A 17,893-nucleotide genomic window follows, 5' to 3' on the forward strand; every position below is an offset into this window, starting at 1 on the left:
ATAGTTTCCACCATGCTCTCTCAGGATATCTTCTTCTCCCCCTACCCTTGCTTTTATATGCTGTCTTCTCTCCTTATAGAGAATCTCCAGAGGGCAGGGGCTATTTTTCTTTCTGCTTGTATTTGTATGCCTAGCCCTCAGCACAATGCCTGGCACCTAGTAAGTGCTTAATAATTCTTGGTGAGAGGTAGCTAGGTGGCACAGTGGATAGAGGACCAACCCTGGAGTCAGAAGGACCCAAGTTCAAATCTGGCCTCAGATACTTACTAGTTGTGTGATCCTGAGCAAGTCACTTAACCCCAATTGGCTTCAAAAATCAGATAGATAGATAGATAGATAGACAGACAGACAGCTAGATAGATAGATAGATAGATAGATAGATAGATAGATGGATGCTTGGTGAATTGTTTTGATCCAGTAGCCTCCATTTGGGAAAAAAAAAATGGCAGTGAAGGAATGCTCTGGTCCTGTTAGCAAGCCAGGAAATAATAGGAAGAGACAGAGATGCTGTGCCTGAGGGCATTAAGTCAGATAGTACCAGTAGCAGTGAAATAGTGAAGAGAGTATTGGTATATTCACCCTCCACCCCACTTTGAGCTATGGCATGGGGCCTGACCAGAGTCAGCAGGAGCCTGGGCAGCTGTGCAGGCAGACCCTTGCTTTATTTACCTTTGTTTGTTATGGTATTCCATAAAGAAAAGGGGGTGAGAGTGGTTGTGTTATTGAGCTGATATTTGTGACCCTGGAAGCTAGGGGTGGAGGTACAGATTGTTGTAGACCAAGGTGCTATGACAGAGAATGGTAACTTGAGTTGACAATCCTCTATTTCCCTCCATCAATCCCTTCCCCATCCAACACACACCCTAAAGCACCTGTGAGCCAAAATTTTATGAAACACAGCTAAGATAGTTGGAGTTTACTTGGTCCCTGAATCAGCTGACCTGAAATGAAGATTTTCCTTTTGGGAAAACAGAATAGAGGACCACTCTTTGTATTAAACAAAAAGACTGCTAAGGTCTTCTGGAGTCTCCCTCTTGGCTTTTTTTCTGTGGGTGTAACTAAATGCATTACAAAAAAAGTAATTTTTGATCTAAACTCTCTCACTCTAAGTAATCCATTGCACTGGAGGTAGAACCCATCCTAAGAAGCATGGCATGGTTGACTGAGAGCTACCCTCAAGATTGAGAAGACCTGGCTTCAAGTCCTGGCTCTGGGATCCTGGGCAAGTCTCTTAATCTCTCAGAGGCCCCAAACAACTCTCTGACATTAAGTTGCAGAGTAGGTACTGATCTGAATTGGTAGAGAAAGTTTCCCACCAGAATTTCCCTACACTGATCCCCATATCAAACCAGAAGAAAATATACACTTCATATCAGGCAAAAGTAAAGGTAATTGAGTCAAGAAAGCTTGTATGAAAGGCTTTTAAATGTCTACTCTTTAAAATCTGGGCACTACATTTCCAGGAAATCATCACAGTACTTAACATACCCCTATTTAGCCTTCTTTTGAGTGCTGGATGCTAAGTCTGTCAGATCCAACAACATGACTTATAGGCAAAACTAGGTAATAGGAAAGAAAATCAGGATCTAAGACCTATTTCCACTGCTATTCTCCTAGTGTGATGACTGCCACATATGGAGGGAGATCTTTCGGGAACAGGGCTGTAGATTACAAATCTTTCCTTGGTCGAAAGCCAGGCCTTTGAGATTTCCATAAATGAATTTGCTGATGACATTCAGGCACACACTGATTTTGATAACTTTCCCTCCCATTCCCCTCCACACTCAAAGAAATAGTATTTAGAACTACTGTAGATATTGTTCTTTACTATCTTTATTCTAATAATATCAAATTTGATATGCAAAGTACTATGTAAAACTTGAAGTTCTTTATAAATGTTATTTATTATTACTAACATTTCTCACATTAATAATGGGGGTATTATCAATTGCAAAAACAATAATCCTCCACAGAAGTCCCACAGAAATATTTCATCATGGTATGAGTTGATTGTATCATACACAAGCTCTGGTAGGTTCTATTCAGCTAAGAATGCTTTAATGATGACAATAACTGACACACAGCACTTTAAGGCTTGCAAATCAGTGTACATGCATGATCTCATTTGATTCTTAACACAACTCTATTCATAAAACAATAGCTAGAAACTGTTTGAGGTAAAATTCAAACCCACTTCTTCCTGACTCTGAACACATACTATTCCTTGTCTGGGCACTACCCTAGCTAATTATGAGGAGACTTGTCATAAAGATGGCCACCCAAGGTTATAAATTTTATGGATCTTGGAAACTCCTGAAATCATCTATTAAAATTTAGAGGTAATATGATCTGTGACAGTGGAAAGAATTCCTACACCAATAACTTAATGGAACTTTCAAAGTAAGATCGTAAAAGTGGATTATATTTATAAAGCATTTTCATATATATTATTTTGTTTGGTGCTCATAAGACTTCTGTAAGGTAGGTAAAAATATCCCAGCTTTATCCTTTAGGAAAAGGGATTCTAAAAAGGTAAGTAACTTGTGCAAGATCACACACTTAAGTTATAGAACCAGAACTCACTCTCAGGTCATTGGCCTCTCAACCTAGACTTTTCCCCTTTATAAACTGCTTATCCAAGTGTAAGAACCCTCTAATGCTGGACCATAGCCAAGCATTTATCTTCTCTACATCAAACACCATTTCTACACTAGAAAAAGGAAGCTTGTTGCACTTCACTAAGGGTTAAGATTGTTCATTTAGGACTGATGTTGGAGGTCAACTAATCAAACCCCACTTTATAGATGAGGAAACGAAAGCCCAGTGAGGTCAAACAACTTGTCCAAGGTCATATAGGCTACAATATCAGAGATGAGACCTGAACCTTGGTCTTCTGATTACAGAGCCATTGCCCTTTCCACTGTACGAAGTATCTAAGACAGCTATAGCTCATTAATTTAACTGTCAGCAGTGCTGGAAGTTACTGTGTGGAAGCATAATAGGCAATGTTCATTGGGTCAATTTTCAACTGAAGTCATAAAATAAAGCAAATGTTTTAATCAAAAGAGACATTCTCAGTAGGAATAGGCTAAGATTGATAGTTTCTCAAAAGTTTCAGTCAACAGCATGTGTACAAAAACATGTACTGAATTTAGAATCAGGGGACCTGGGTTTGAATCCTGGCTTTGTCACATACTACTTGCGTGACATAGGGCAAGTCACTTTGCCTTTTGGGACGTCAGTGTCTTCATCTGCAACGTGAATAGGTTGAAGCAGATCACTTCTATGGTCCCTGACACTTTCTTAATTTATGGTGCTATGATCAATGTGGTTGACAGTGTTATCTTTTAGAGGGCTCAGGAAAAAGCCACCATACACAATGAAAAACAAGGTATATGAATCAGGGTGTCATTTTTCCCACAGCAATCATTAAACATTCAAGCCAGCAAAGATGTTTACAAGTATAGGAAGTACATAAACAGAAAGCATTACTCACAACCCTTAGCAGGCAGATTTCTTACTGGTAATGTTGAAGGTGACACAATAGCCTAGCAAGTTTTAACAAGGTGCTAGTAATATAATCATTGGTGTTTTGCACTCCTTTTTTCCCTGTGTGATCTAGCATGCCAAGAAAGCCCCAAACTGGGCCACAGAGAGTTAGATAAGACTGAAAAATGACTGAACAACAAGGATCTATATCAGGAAGAAACCTTAGAGATATTATAGTCCTATCAACTCCAATCAACTTAATTAGCAGAAAAAGAAAAAGAAGTACCAATGAGCTGAAGGGACTTCCCCAACTCTTTCAAGAGCAAACTCTGCAATTGAGTAATTTTTTTTTCCATTTCACTAATGTACACTTTTCAGTATTTTTACAAAATCATAAAAATATCAATATATAGGGAAAAAAGCCCTGAGTGAAAGATATTAAAATATTATCTTGTAAATATTTCTCCTTCAAGGTATCTTGAATAGTTTCAAAAATCTTTTGTTTGTATAAATTTATATTAGAATTCTTCTTCCTCCTCCTCCCATTTATGTCATTCATTTTATGTTTAATATACATTGCTTCATAGTAGTGAATCTGCAACTATTATTTGAGGACAGAGGAGCAACACAATAGCAGACAAGAGGACACATGTATTGGGTTGGCTTCATTCCAAGGTTAATCTTCAACCTGCAATCCACCTTATTTTCCATTTCAGTGATCTTTGTCAAAAGAGATCATCAATTGGTAAGAGGAGAGAGGGGTGAGGAAGGAGGAAGAAATATTTGAAACAATGCTCTAATTCCTCCTTCACCTGATAATCCTCCAAATATATTATCTTCAGGCTAGATGTCTTTACTTCTCACCAGAATTGCTTCCCTTTTCTGGATATAGACTTCAGCCTCTCTATATCCTTTTCACCATATTGTTCCTGTAACTGGACAGAATACTTCAGATGTAGTCCAATCAGCCTTTGATCCCAAGTGTCTTTCTGTCTGTCTCTGTCTCTCCCTCTGTCTTCCTCTCTCTCTCTGTCTCTGTCTCTGTCTCTCTCTCTCTCTCCCCCCCACCATGACCTCACTCACTGCCTACATATATGTCCAAATTTACTTACAAATCCTCCTCTAGACCTTCATTCCCTAAAAATTTCATACTAGAGCTCTCTTTCCTTTCACCATTGAACTCCTAAAAAGGCTACAATAATTCCTTCTGCTCCCACTTCCTTGCCCCTCAACTCCTTACACTCTGGCTTCTAGCCCTCTACTGATAATTGTTCTATCAAAGGTAAACAATAATCCCAATTACTAAATCTAAAGGACTTTTCTCCATACTCATGTAATGTTAAGGTGGGGTGTAAGATTTTCCCTGCCCATTAATAGGCCTCATGTGGAGCCCATTAAGGGAAGCTTGCTCATGAGAAGGTTTCTACACCTTTTGTTAATAAGCTAATTAGGCAATGAGTGGGGTTGTGAAGCCTTCTGGCTCAGAACCTATTAGCTGAAAGAGTATATATTGTGAGAGGTGAGCCTTTGCTTTGGGGATTTGCTTATGAGAAAGATGTCATTCCTTCGTTGAGACTCCGAGTGGCTGTATGTTCAGAGCTCCCTGACTTCTCAGAGTTAAAGGCTGTCTCCATTCAGTGGTGGATGTAAAGCTCTGATTCAGGCAGTAGAGCCCTGTCTGTTGGTCTTCATTTCTCTTTTTATTTTTTCTATGTAATTAAAGAAGATCGTTGACCCTTTTTAAGTTGCTTTCCTTAGTTAAGCAGATCTAAGAACCTGCAGTAGCAGCCGTCTTGGGTATGCCAGTGTGGTTGCCATTACAACTCATCTTCTTTAAAATTTCTGCAACTTTCAATACTGTTGATTCTACCTTGTACCCCCTTCTTCTCTCCTCTCAGGAAAACAAACAAAACAAAACACCGTAACAGCAACTCTCTCTTCTCTCTTGGCTTTCATGATACTCTTCTCTTTTCCTTCTATCTTTATAATCATTCCTTCTCAGTCTCCTTTCACTGCTCATTTCCATTCTTTTTTTTCTTAATCACAGGCAACATTTGAAGTTCTCTTCTGGGCCCTTTCTTTCATTTCTCCATAGTCTTGATGATCTCAGTGATCTTATTTTCACCTCTACATAGACCAGTCCCAAATTAGACTTAACAATAACAACAATCTCTATCCTGAATTCCATTCCCACAACTCTTGTCTTCTTGCCATCTCCACCTGAATTTCCCACCACCACTTCAAACTCAATATGTTCAAAATAGAATTTATAATCTTCCTCTACGAACCCTGTCCCTTCTCCAAATTTTCCTATTCCTATCATGGGAACCACTATTCTGTCAGCTGTTCTCTCTTTTTTTAATTAAGATTTTTTATTTTTAGTTTACAACACTCAGTTCTGCATGTTTTTGGGTTCCAGATTTTCTTCCCCTCCCTCCCTTCTCCTTCCCCCACCCTGAAGGCATGGAATCTGATATATCTTCTACATATACCTTCACATTAAACTTATTTACACAATAGTCAAGTTACAAAGAAGAATTATGACCAATGGAATGAATCATGAGGAAGAAGAAACAAAACCAAAACAGAGAGGGGAAAAAAAAAGATAAAAGAGAGAGCAAATAGATTGCCTCAATCTGCATTTGCATAGCTCTTTCTCTGGATGTACATAGCTCTCTCTATCATGAGTCCTTTGGAGTTGTCTTTGAATCTTGTATTGCTGAGAAGAGCCTAATCTATTGAAGTTAGTCATCACAGAATCAACATATCTGTGGATTGTGTATAATGTTCTCCTGTTTCTGCTCCTCTCACTCAGCATCAGATTATGTAGGTCTTTCCAGGTTATCATGAAGTCCGTATCTTCCCCATTTCTTATAGCACAATAGTATTCCATTACATTCATATACCACAACTTGTTCAGCCATTCCCCAATTGATGGGCATCCCCTTGATTTCCAATTCTTTGCTACCACAAAAAGAGCTGCTATAAATATTTTTGTACATACTGGTCCCTTTCCCACTTGTGTGATCTCTTTGGGGTACAGTCCTAGAAGTGGTATTTCTGGGTCAAAGGGTATGCACCTTTTTATAGCCCTTTGGCCATAGTTCCAAATTGTTCTCCAGAATCAGCCATTCTCTTTTAATATCTCACAGTCATCCTTTAGTCTTCTCTCTCTCCATCCCTCATATCAAATTATAGGCCAAGTTCTATATCTCCGTGTTCTCCATCTCTTATATCAGTCCTCTTCTTTTTATTCATATTCAACAAGCAGTTATTAAGCATCTTTTATGTTGCAAGAGACAAGCTAAGTGCCAGACATACTAAGACCAAAAGTAAAAATGAAAATGACTACCCTCAAAGAATTTACATTCTGCTGGGAAGGAAACAACATGTACACAGATGAGCAAATGCAGAATATAAGCAAAGTAAATTTAAAAGAAAATTAATTTGAGGGAAAGGGTGGATCATCCACAACCATGTAGATCAGAACTTGAGCTGAGATTGTAAGAGGAGTAAAGATTCTAAAATGTGGAGGTGTACTCCACACATTGGCGCACAGCCTGAATACAGACTTCGAGCCAGGAAATAGACTGTTGTATACAAATTGTTTTCATGGACATGTGAGTATGTTGTATATAGCGCATATCCCCAAGAGATTATTAACTCCTTGGGGATAGGAACTTTTTCATTGTTATCATTTTATTCCTGGTACCTTGCACAGAGTGAGCACTTAATGAAAGTTTCTTGATTTTGTTAAATTATTAACCCTTATTAAAGAACCTGTTATTATAGTAATAACAAAACCATTCCACTTCAGGGCTCCAGTAAATACTGAAAAGCATTCAGGTAGTGATATTATAGACTTTGGTTGGGGTATGGTGGGAATCTATCTCTGGTAAGGTGGTGGAGATAGATACTTTCTAAAAGTGTCATTATCTTATTTTTTTAAGTACCATTTTTAAAAATTATATGAACATTTTAGCAAGTTAAGAAGTGTTATCCCTAGTAAAGAAACATTAAAATCCTACTATGTGCAAGGTGTTCAGACCACAAAGACAAAAAAGCTAAGAATAACAGCTGAGCTGAGTTGATGTAACCAACCTTCAAAATGAGGCTATAACCAGATGCCACGGGGATCTAGGTGGCAGAATGGATATAGTATTGTACTTGGAGTCTAGAAGACCTAGTTCAAACCCTACTGGAGATGTATACTACCTTTGTGATCTTTAGGCAAGATACTTACCTCAGTTTTCTCATCTGTATAATGAGGATAACAATATATGCTTTACAGGATCAAGAGAAATAACACAGGTGAAGTGCTTTGCAAGCTATTAAGAACTTTACTTGCTGGCTATTATTTTTATTATTTTGAGGCAAGAGAAAGAAGAGTGTAACTTTGATCAGACTAAACCTACACAGGGAATTGCACAGAGTATGTGAGGAGAGGGTGTGACAAGAAGGGACCTGTGGAGGCTAGGAATAACATTGTAGGGAAAGTACCTACGAGGTTGGGATTCCTGTTTCCCACCCCACCCCACCCTGTTGTCTTATTGTAGTGAAAAAAGATTGATCTTTGCCCCTGAGTTTATGGCTTATGCTGAAAGTTGTATCTTATGAGCAGTGATGAAGCTACGTAATAGGTATAGACTAATCCTGCTTGTCTAATTGTGCTTGTTTATATGCTTTCTCTGTCCTGCATGGGTGGGAAGAAAGTGTCCTATGGCAGACACTGGGATACAACAAACAAGAACCACGTCTTTATATTTGAAGTCCACTGTTCTTTCCACTAAATCACACTATCGTGGGGGTAGCTAAAAAGACAATCTGACTGACCAGAGAACTCTCTGATGAGATTAGATTGAAAAAAATACATGTTCAAAACATGGAAGGAGGGATGAACATCTGTGGATCTGGTTTAGAGGACAGAGGAATAACAGTAGCTGAAATATAAATCAAAATATTGCTATGATTTTCCCTTGATGTTCCCTTGACTGATGAGATCACCAACAGACCCTAAATAAGGAAGAAGGTAAAAATTTTCATATATTCATCAAGTTACTCAAAGGTCTCTTTTATGCCCCCACTTCAATTTCCTATATTATTAAAAAGCATTTCTACAAGCATGAATCAACCATTTTTTTTATATTTAGGGCACTGGCATTCCCAAGCCCTGGAGAAAACAATAATTTGAAGAAATACAAAAATAATGATAGTCATAGCCATGACAGCTAGCATTTCTATAACCCTTCAAGGTTTGTGAAGCACTTTACATATATTTCAGTTCAAACTCACAACTCTGAGAGGTAGGTGCTACTATTATTCCCACTTTACAAATGAAGAAACTAAGAGAGACAGAGGTTAAGTCACACTGCTAGTAAGTGTCTGAGATGACATATAGGCACAGGGTACATATGGAAAGTATTCTACAAACTTTAAAATACTATATTAATGGCAGTTATTCATATTGAAAAAAATAGTTCAATTGTTCAATTTCTAATCCAATAGTAGAATAGAAAGCATTGTCTAAGAATTAGTCTGAATGATATTTCATTAGTTTAGCAGAAAAAGGTGGTGGTTCAGCAAAGATAGCAGTAATGGGCATGATTACTACAATCCATTTAACTTCATAAAATATAATCATTAAAGAAAAGGTGGGTAGTTAAAAATACTGTGACCACTCATGCCTATAGTGCCATGTTGCAAGCCACTACTAGGTATTTTGTTCACAAGTCAAATGTTATGGTCACCAAAGAATGAAACCAATATCAGTGATTTGAAAATGATCTCCCATAGAGTATCCTCGTATACTATAGGAAGGCTGCTACATGAACTTATTTCATCACTGGGTTGTAGTTTGTCTTTTTTTTGAACTAACAATTATTTTTCATTGGCTATAGGATGATAGCTATGGCATACTCAATGTATGAGTTAATAGTGGTATTTGTAACTAATACTATAATAGCATTTCAATCACACTTTAAGATACACAAAACCAATTCAAACATATTATTTGATTTTAGTCTTACAACAATGCTATGAAGTAGGTATTATTGTGACCCTTCATTTCTCAGATGAAAACACTGAGACTGAAAGCAATTAGATGACTTGTCCAGGGTCATACAGCTAGTAAGTTTTCCCTGACTCCAAGTCCAAGACTTTATCCATTGCATCACCTAGCTGCCATTTGATCCTACTGCTAAATTTTTATGAAGAAGTAACTTAAATACAGCATGGCATTTTAACCTCCCTATTTCAATATTTTCCATGAAGAAATAAAAATATAATTTAATATAATTTAATTCAATGAACATGTGCAATCACCTAATTTGACTAACCCATTTTATAAAGCATTGGAGTTATAAAGGCAGATAAAATACAGAGAGTTTTCAATGAACTCATTATTCAACCAATTAAATGGGATTCCACAATCTTTCAAAATTTATCACTTATAATCTCTATTTAGTGTGATGGAATAAAATGGCTATTCAAAGATTTTACTAACTAGAGGATCTTTTACTAAATTAGGTCTATTGAATTTGCCTTAGACATTTGAAATCACCAGTAGAAACTAATTAGGGCTAAATAGAAAAGTTGGCACATATTTATCAAGATTTACCAAAGTCCTATTTCTATAGCCTGCTTCAACTTTCTCATCAAGGACTACTTTGGCTAGAAGACAAAAAAAGGAAGCTTTCATGCTGACAGACCAAAAAAGTCATGAGAACATTTCTGATTAATCCATCATGAGTCAAAAATAGCAATCAATTTCTTTAGCAGATGATATTGCCTGATATGGCCAACTTAGATCTAGTATCTAGTCCCAAAAGTGAAATTTCAATCAGAATATGAGTTCTTATTTGGGATTTCACCACTAAGAACTGTACCAGAGCCTGAGTTAACATGGGGCAACCAGGGCTATGTCCCAGGTTAATATCTGGTGCATCCTCTCAAGGAACAGCTAGCTAGCTGCTCATCTTAGTGAATGAGAGAAAAATTGAGGGGAGAAAGTGAAAGAAGAGGCAACGTATAGACCTGAGAGGGAGAAAAGGAAGTGAAAGAAAAGAGAAAGTATAAGATTGTGGGAGATGAGGAAGTGCAGAAGTGAAAGAAGGAAAAAAAAACATACAATTAAGGAGAAGAGGGAAGCGAGACATTGTGGAAAGCATGGAACTTATAGTAAAGTTCACTCTAACCTGTGCAGATCCCTATTTCTGTCATCTATGGACTTTCATTCCTCACAAATACATTTGACACCTGGATTATAGCCTTATCCACTCCAAATTCTATCCCCTTTGAGTACCCTCAGTATCCTAAATTCCCATAACTTATCTCATTAACCTACCTCAGTCCACCCAAAGGAGTTACCCAAAGGTATAAACCTTAGAAACTCTTTTCCCACCTCCCTCAGCTGAATTTTGTCCTGGGTGTTTGATGTCTAATTAAGGCTCTTAGTTAGACTACTTTAGTAGTAGTTAGACTAGTGGTTAGTAATACTGAGTAGTTAGACTACTCAATTTGCATTAGACTAATCATCGCATTACTAAACTACATTAGTAATTGAACTATTCATTTTAAAAGTTTGGAAGAAGAGGAAATTGGTGGGGGAGAATGATAAACAAGGGTAGTTTATTGTCCTCTTAAGGCAGGAAAAACCTAAAAAAGAAAGTAGCAGGAGCTAGTGGAAAGGGGGAAAAGATACTAGAGACAGAACAGAGAAGGATAGACAGTTGATTTCCTAGTTGAAGAAAGAAAGAAATGAAGGAAGGATGAAGGGAGGGAATTGGGAAAGGAAGGAGTAGAATGAAGGGTTCAGTTGGAAGAGTTAGCCTTGAGACACAAGCTTCTTGTGAATCTAATTCAGATAACTTTCAATACACAATAACCAAATTATAAATACCTACTTAAAGGCACATCAGGAATCAGTCAACAAACATAGATTAAGCACCTACTATGTGCCTTGCTAGACACAGGGGATAAAAAAAAGGTGTAAACAGACTCCTACCTCAAGGAGCTTGAATTATAACAGGAAAAATCATACATAATCAACTAGGTACAGACATTTGTGTGGATGTGTGTAGATGTATATCTTGTAGTGATTCCCTTTAACAAAGGCGACCTGAAAATCCACAAAACTCTGGTCAGAGATTTTTGCCAGCAGGAAATTATTAGAATTGATCTATTTTTCTGAATTTCTAAGATACAATACAACCTCAACAAATCATTATTATTGTCTTCCCCTACTTGAGCTACTTGACAAATAATAAATCCATTGTGCCACCTCATAAAACTGAAGTTTCCCTACAAAAAAATTTTGAATTGCATGTCTTTAGTATTAAGGTTCATGCCAAATAATGAGTTATTAAAGTGTCCTATGAAGAATTTATAATTATTTCAAGGAATGGGTTTTTTAACCTCTTCAAGATGCATAGTTCCTAATGAATTAATGCTTGGCCATAGCCCTTTTTCCTAATTTTAGTTCACTAAACTGTTTTTTGTTACCAAAGGCCCTTAGGGTTAGTTCACAAAACTCAAATCAAAGCATGGAGACTTCTCTAGAGAAGGCAATATAGTACAATGGAAAATGCACTGGCTGTGAAGTTAAAAGACTTGGGTTCAAGTCCTACCTCATATTTAATTCTTCACAACCTTAAGCAAATCATTGAATTTCCCTAAGTCCCAATTTCTTCATTTATATAATGAGGGGCTAGACTAGGGATCCCTTCTACATCTGTGTTCTCAGTGCTTAAGTGTCATCACTACTTTCTCTGTACCAGTACCAGTCAGCCCTACAAATATTTTCTATGTAAATAGTCACTTCAGAGAGGACAGTGATAGGTATTAGATTGGTGATTTCATTGCAATAGGAAAACCCCAGGTGAAGAAACTCCCTCTACAAGGAGGTGCTTCCTCTGCATCTCATCTTAGAAAGCTACCCAGAGCAGCTAATCAATCAACCAATTAACATTTGTTAAGGCCCAGTTCTGGGCAGCTAGTGGTTAAGGGCAGGGCCTGAAGTCAGGAGGACTCATCTTCCTGAGATCGAATGTGACCTCAGACACTAGCTGTGTGACCCTGGGCAAGTTACTTAACCCTGTTGGCCTTAGTTTCCTTCTCTGTAAAATGAGCTGGAGAAGGAAATGGCAAACTACTCCAGCATCTCTGCCAGGAAAACCCCAAATGGAGTCATGAAGAGTTGGACATTACTAAAAAATGAATGAACAAAAACAAAGGCCTATTATATGCCAGACATTGTGTTAAGTACTGGAAATGTAAAAAGAGGCCTCAAGAAGCCAGCAGTTTAATGTGGAAGACAAGATGCAAACAGCTATGTACAAACAAACTAGAAGAAGGATAAATTGGAAAGAATCAACAGAGGGAAGGCACTAGAATTAAGAGGGATCAAAAAGGCTTCCTGCAGAAGACAGAATTTTTAGTTGGGCTTCAAAGGAAGCCAGGGAAGTAAGCAAGTGAAGATGAGGAGGGAGAGCATCCCAGGAATGGGAGACAGACAATGAAATTACCTGGAGTTGTGAGGTGGAGTGCATTGTTTGAGGAACCATAAGAAGGCCAACATCTCTGTATCACAGAGTATATGGGGAAATTGGAAGATCTAAAATGTGGAAACACTGCAAACGTGTGAGGGGAAGATTATGAAAGACTTATCGCCAAATAGATGATTATATATTTTATGCTGGAGGAGATAGGGAGCCATTGGAGTTTATTAAGTATGGGGGTAACATGGTCAGATCTGCAGTTTAGAAAAATCACTGTCTGCTAAGTAGAGGATGTACTGAAGTGCGGAAGAGAACTTTGGCAACAAGAAAGCTGGGACTAAACGTGAGGTAATGGGGGGGGGCGGCGTTATATCTTGGCCAGGGTCACACAGGAAATGTGTGTCAAAGACAAGATTTGAACCCAGGTCTTCCTGTCTTCAAGGTCAGCTCTTTATCCGTTACACCTTCCTGCCTCTCATTCACTTTGAAACTCACACTGGAATGCTACATATGTGTACACATTTACCCCAAAAGAACGTAAAGCCTTTAGGAGAAGAGACTTTTTCATTTATATATTTGTTTCCCCAGGACCTACTATAATGCCTGTCACATAATAGACAATTAGTAAATTCCTGTTGATCGAAGCCTTGATATTATTCTTTAAACAGAAGAATGGCTTATTAATTATTTTTAGAGGTTTTTGGCAGATGGTAGACATCTTTTCCACCATCTTTCTTTTACAAAAACTATGTTCAACCTCAGTTCTCGAGTAAGCATAAAATTCAGAAATTAGAAGCCAATTACCTTCCCCCTCCTTGACTGTGTCACTGACATTGCCCATACCTTCTTTGTTTTGCCCGTGCAACCTAATATTTCTATGCCTAGGTACAACCAGAGAGGAAGACAGAGCTTACTCTGAACAAATCATTAACTTCAGTCATCCACAGAACATAACACAGGCTTTCTTATCAATTACTTGTGTTTCACTGAGTAAAACCAGGAGCAATTGAGGACTTGATTTTAGTTCAGTCACATCTGATGAGTTTAGGAGCAAATGAAATGGAACCTGATACATCCAAAACAAGCAGACCTGACTCAATGACCTAATGTGCTTTGGGGCTGCCATATTCTGACCATTCATGCTATCTCATTCTGGATGAACATTTCCTTAAAAAGAGGAAAAATGAATCACTGTCTTGTAAATGTTTACAGGAAAGCTTATCTCATAATGAGCTGATTTTATATGAACAAGAAAAGATTACTATTAATTATTGCATATTTAAATCAGTTCAGAGGAAACTCCTGAAAATGTAAAGCCCTTTAAATTCACATCTGCCTCTGTTCCCGAGTGAAAATTATGAAAAGTATGCAACTTTTGCAGTGGTAAGCCATAATACGAAACTCTGAAGGGTCCTTTTTAATTCCTCTGAAGGGATTTGAAAGTCCTTATGGAAAGTCTATAATCTTGAAAAAAAGCCTAACAAAATTTGTGCTAGAGCTTTAGGTTTACTTCCTCATTAGTGCAATAATATTCAAAATCTTATTGTCCTAAATCTAGACATACCAAGAGAGATTTAGAATTCCACATGATCTGGATCACACACACACACACACACACACACACACACACACTCCCATCAATGGTAATAAGTAAATCAGTGGGTACCTAACTCTAAATTTGCTGCTGAGGAAAATATTTCAGAAACCTTTATTTTTAAAGAGATAGCTATTAACCCCTTCACCTTCAGAATAATTACCAGCCTCATAGACTCCCTAAGATAAGCTGTATAAAGCATAATGCATACCTCAAAGCATTATGTAAATGTTCACTGTTACAGCTAAACAATGGATATATAATTTTGTCAGTGTAGGAACTCTCTCCACTGGCATTAAGAAGTCTTGGGGAATTGCTAAGATGATTTTCTTGCTCTTCTTTAAGGCTAGTGCCACTGTCTGTGATTTTATCAAATTTATCCTGTACATATCTTATTTATTCATAGTTGTCTCCATGTTGGCTACCCCATTAGACTGTAAGCTACTTGAGGCAGGGAGTGAGAGAGGCATGATAAAAACCTAACTTAGCAGCATGAGAAAAGCCCAAATCTTCCTGACTCCACCAAGCCCAGGGCTCTATCTACTTTACTATGCTGCCTCTAACCTTGAGACACAAGCTCTACTAGTAACTAGAATCTCGGGTATTGCTGAAGTGGTACAACAAATTCATTTACTGCAAAGCTATTTTAAAAATTTATTGTTACTAGACATATACCTTAAGGAGGTCATTATAAGAAGAAAATCCTCATGTAACCCAAAATATATATGGCATGACTTTTTTTTTCATACTATCAAAGAACTGACAACAAAGTAGATGTCCACTGATTGGTAAATGGCTAATTGTGGTACGTGAATGGAATGGAATATTGATAAGCTGTAAGAAATGATGGATATAATGAATACTGAGAAGCATAGAAAGATTTATATGAACTCATGCAAAGTGACACCACTGAGCCAAGAAAACAACACGCACCACAATAGCAATTAAATAGAACAAAAACCTCAAAACAATAAAAAAATGACTGTTCCAAAACGACACAGAACAAACATGACCTCAAAGAAGATATAGAAGACACCCCACATCACTTTTTTGCAAAGGCAAAAGGTCCACGAATATGGAACACTGAATATGTTTTCCAACTTTTTTCAACGGATTGATCAATTTTCTTTTTTTTCAGTATTATTAAGGTCCACTTTCCCCCCATCATACCTTTAATATCATCCTCTTCTTTGGATACCTTATGAATCAGTCTCTTAATCCCCTCATACTTCTTTCATCTCCAACAGAGACCTCTTCTACGTATACTTTCTCTATCACAGTTGTTTGCCATCTTTTTCTTTAGTCTTTAATGCCATTTATGCCTCTTCTACAAACATCTTGGACTGTGATGTTAGCACCTAAGGGTGGTGATTTCACCTTCCTTTATGATAAAAAAGTTTCTTATTTTTAAAAATCTTTGTAGATTTTCCCATCTTTTTTTCTGATATCTCTCCCCCCTCCTATTTTCATCTGTAAATACCAAGGATTACTTTTCTTAACGTGACAAACCTTCTTTAGACTAGTATGACTCTTACCTCTGAAAAAGTCTTCATTAAATTGTTTTACCTTCACCTGTTCTCTCCATTTAATCAGGCAATACAATTCATAATTTGCACATAGTAAGGAGATAAGAGTAGAAATGTGGGGGCAGCTAGGTGGTGCAGTGAGTAGAGCACCGACTCTGGAGTCAGGAGGACCTGAGTTCAAATGCGGCCTCAGACACTTGACACATGTACTAGCTGTGTGACCTTGGGCAAGTCACTTAAGCCCAATTGCCCTGCCAAAAAGCAAAAAAAAAAAAAAAAAGAGTAAATATATGACATACCTGAGAGCGTGCTGAACTTGGAGTCAGGAAGACTCAGGTTTGAATTTTGACTCAGCATTTGCTGGTCTTAAGAATCTATATGAATGTTAGTTGTTATTATCATTATATCATCTTTCTCCTTAAGAGGGTGCAAATATGTTTATATTCTAAATTGGTGTTGTCCTTGACTGCCTTATCTTTCTTCTTGGTCAGTACATCAAGAATTTGCTGACAAAGGTACTTCTTAGGTCCCTTTGGTCTCTTAATTAAAGCGGTTGATTTACAATGGTTGAAATTCTATACGTAATTATTATATCTTGTACCCATGTTATTTTTTCTATCCTTGTCCTATATTTTATAATCAATTTTTAAAATAAGTCAGGATGGAGCTGTTTTTACTATGCATCTTTTTCTCATTTTTATTTTTCATCGATGTTATTTTCTTCTAGCTTTATACTAATTTTGATCTTTGCAAAGTCAATGTCTTACTGTACACAGATATCTGATTCCAGAATAATTTCTATGCCAATAGTAAATCTTTCATGTTATTAAAATACAATCAATTTCACTTTTGTGATGTTATTCTGTGCTCATTATTTACCATGTTTTCTGATTCTTTTCTGAAAGAAGGTATTCGTTAAAGTCTCTAAGTCTTTGGCCTCTCTCATTACTTATTCCAGCTTCATATTTTCCAACATATTACTTTCATTCTGCATTCTGCATTTTACATTTAAGTAACTTTGTCAGAGAAAATAGGATCCAAATCAGAAAGAAGCAGCTCTCAGCTCTCTGTTCTCTTGGACATCTCTTTTTGTTGTCACACTCACCTTAGTATCAGTCTTTTCCTTTCATTGTTCCTCTTTGCTTCCTAAATACTGCTTTTTGTATACTGCCTTTGTATAGGGCCATCTGAGGCCCTGGGCTTTATTATTGACTCTCTCCTCACATAATGTCTTTTGTATGTTACTAGTCCCACCCATTGTTATTTTTCCTATACTCCAACTGCAGCTCTCAAAGCTAACAAACTTGGCAGATATGTGTGCACACTTTCCTCTGTCCACCTTGCTTTTCGGCTTTAAGTTTTCTCAACTGAGATTCAAAAAGATAGGGGATAGAGATTGGACTTGTAATTTCATTGACATAAGGCTCTTTCAGGTGAGCAAATTTCTACCAAAATAGGTCAGCACCTTTTCTGTAACTTAAAGTCTTGAGAGAGTTACCTAAAGGACAGAGAAGTTAAATGATATTTCCAGGGTCACACAGTCACTATGTGTCACAGGTATGATGAGCCTACATCTTCCCTTTTTCAAGGTTAACCCTCTATTCACTTAAGTACATTGCCTCTCATTCACTTCAAAACTCTCAATAAATGAAGTTCTACATACATATGTACATATTTTTACCAGCCCTCATTAAACAGATCATATCCTTGACTAACAGAAATTATTTGTTTTATCTTGCTCTACTGTTGCAAATACAAATGCCCTTCTTATATACCATGTTTTTAACTAG

The sequence above is a fragment of the Trichosurus vulpecula genome, chromosome 7 (genome assembly GCF_011100635.1).
Source record: "Trichosurus vulpecula isolate mTriVul1 chromosome 7, mTriVul1.pri, whole genome shotgun sequence".
Taxonomy (NCBI): domain Eukaryota; kingdom Metazoa; phylum Chordata; class Mammalia; order Diprotodontia; family Phalangeridae; genus Trichosurus; species Trichosurus vulpecula.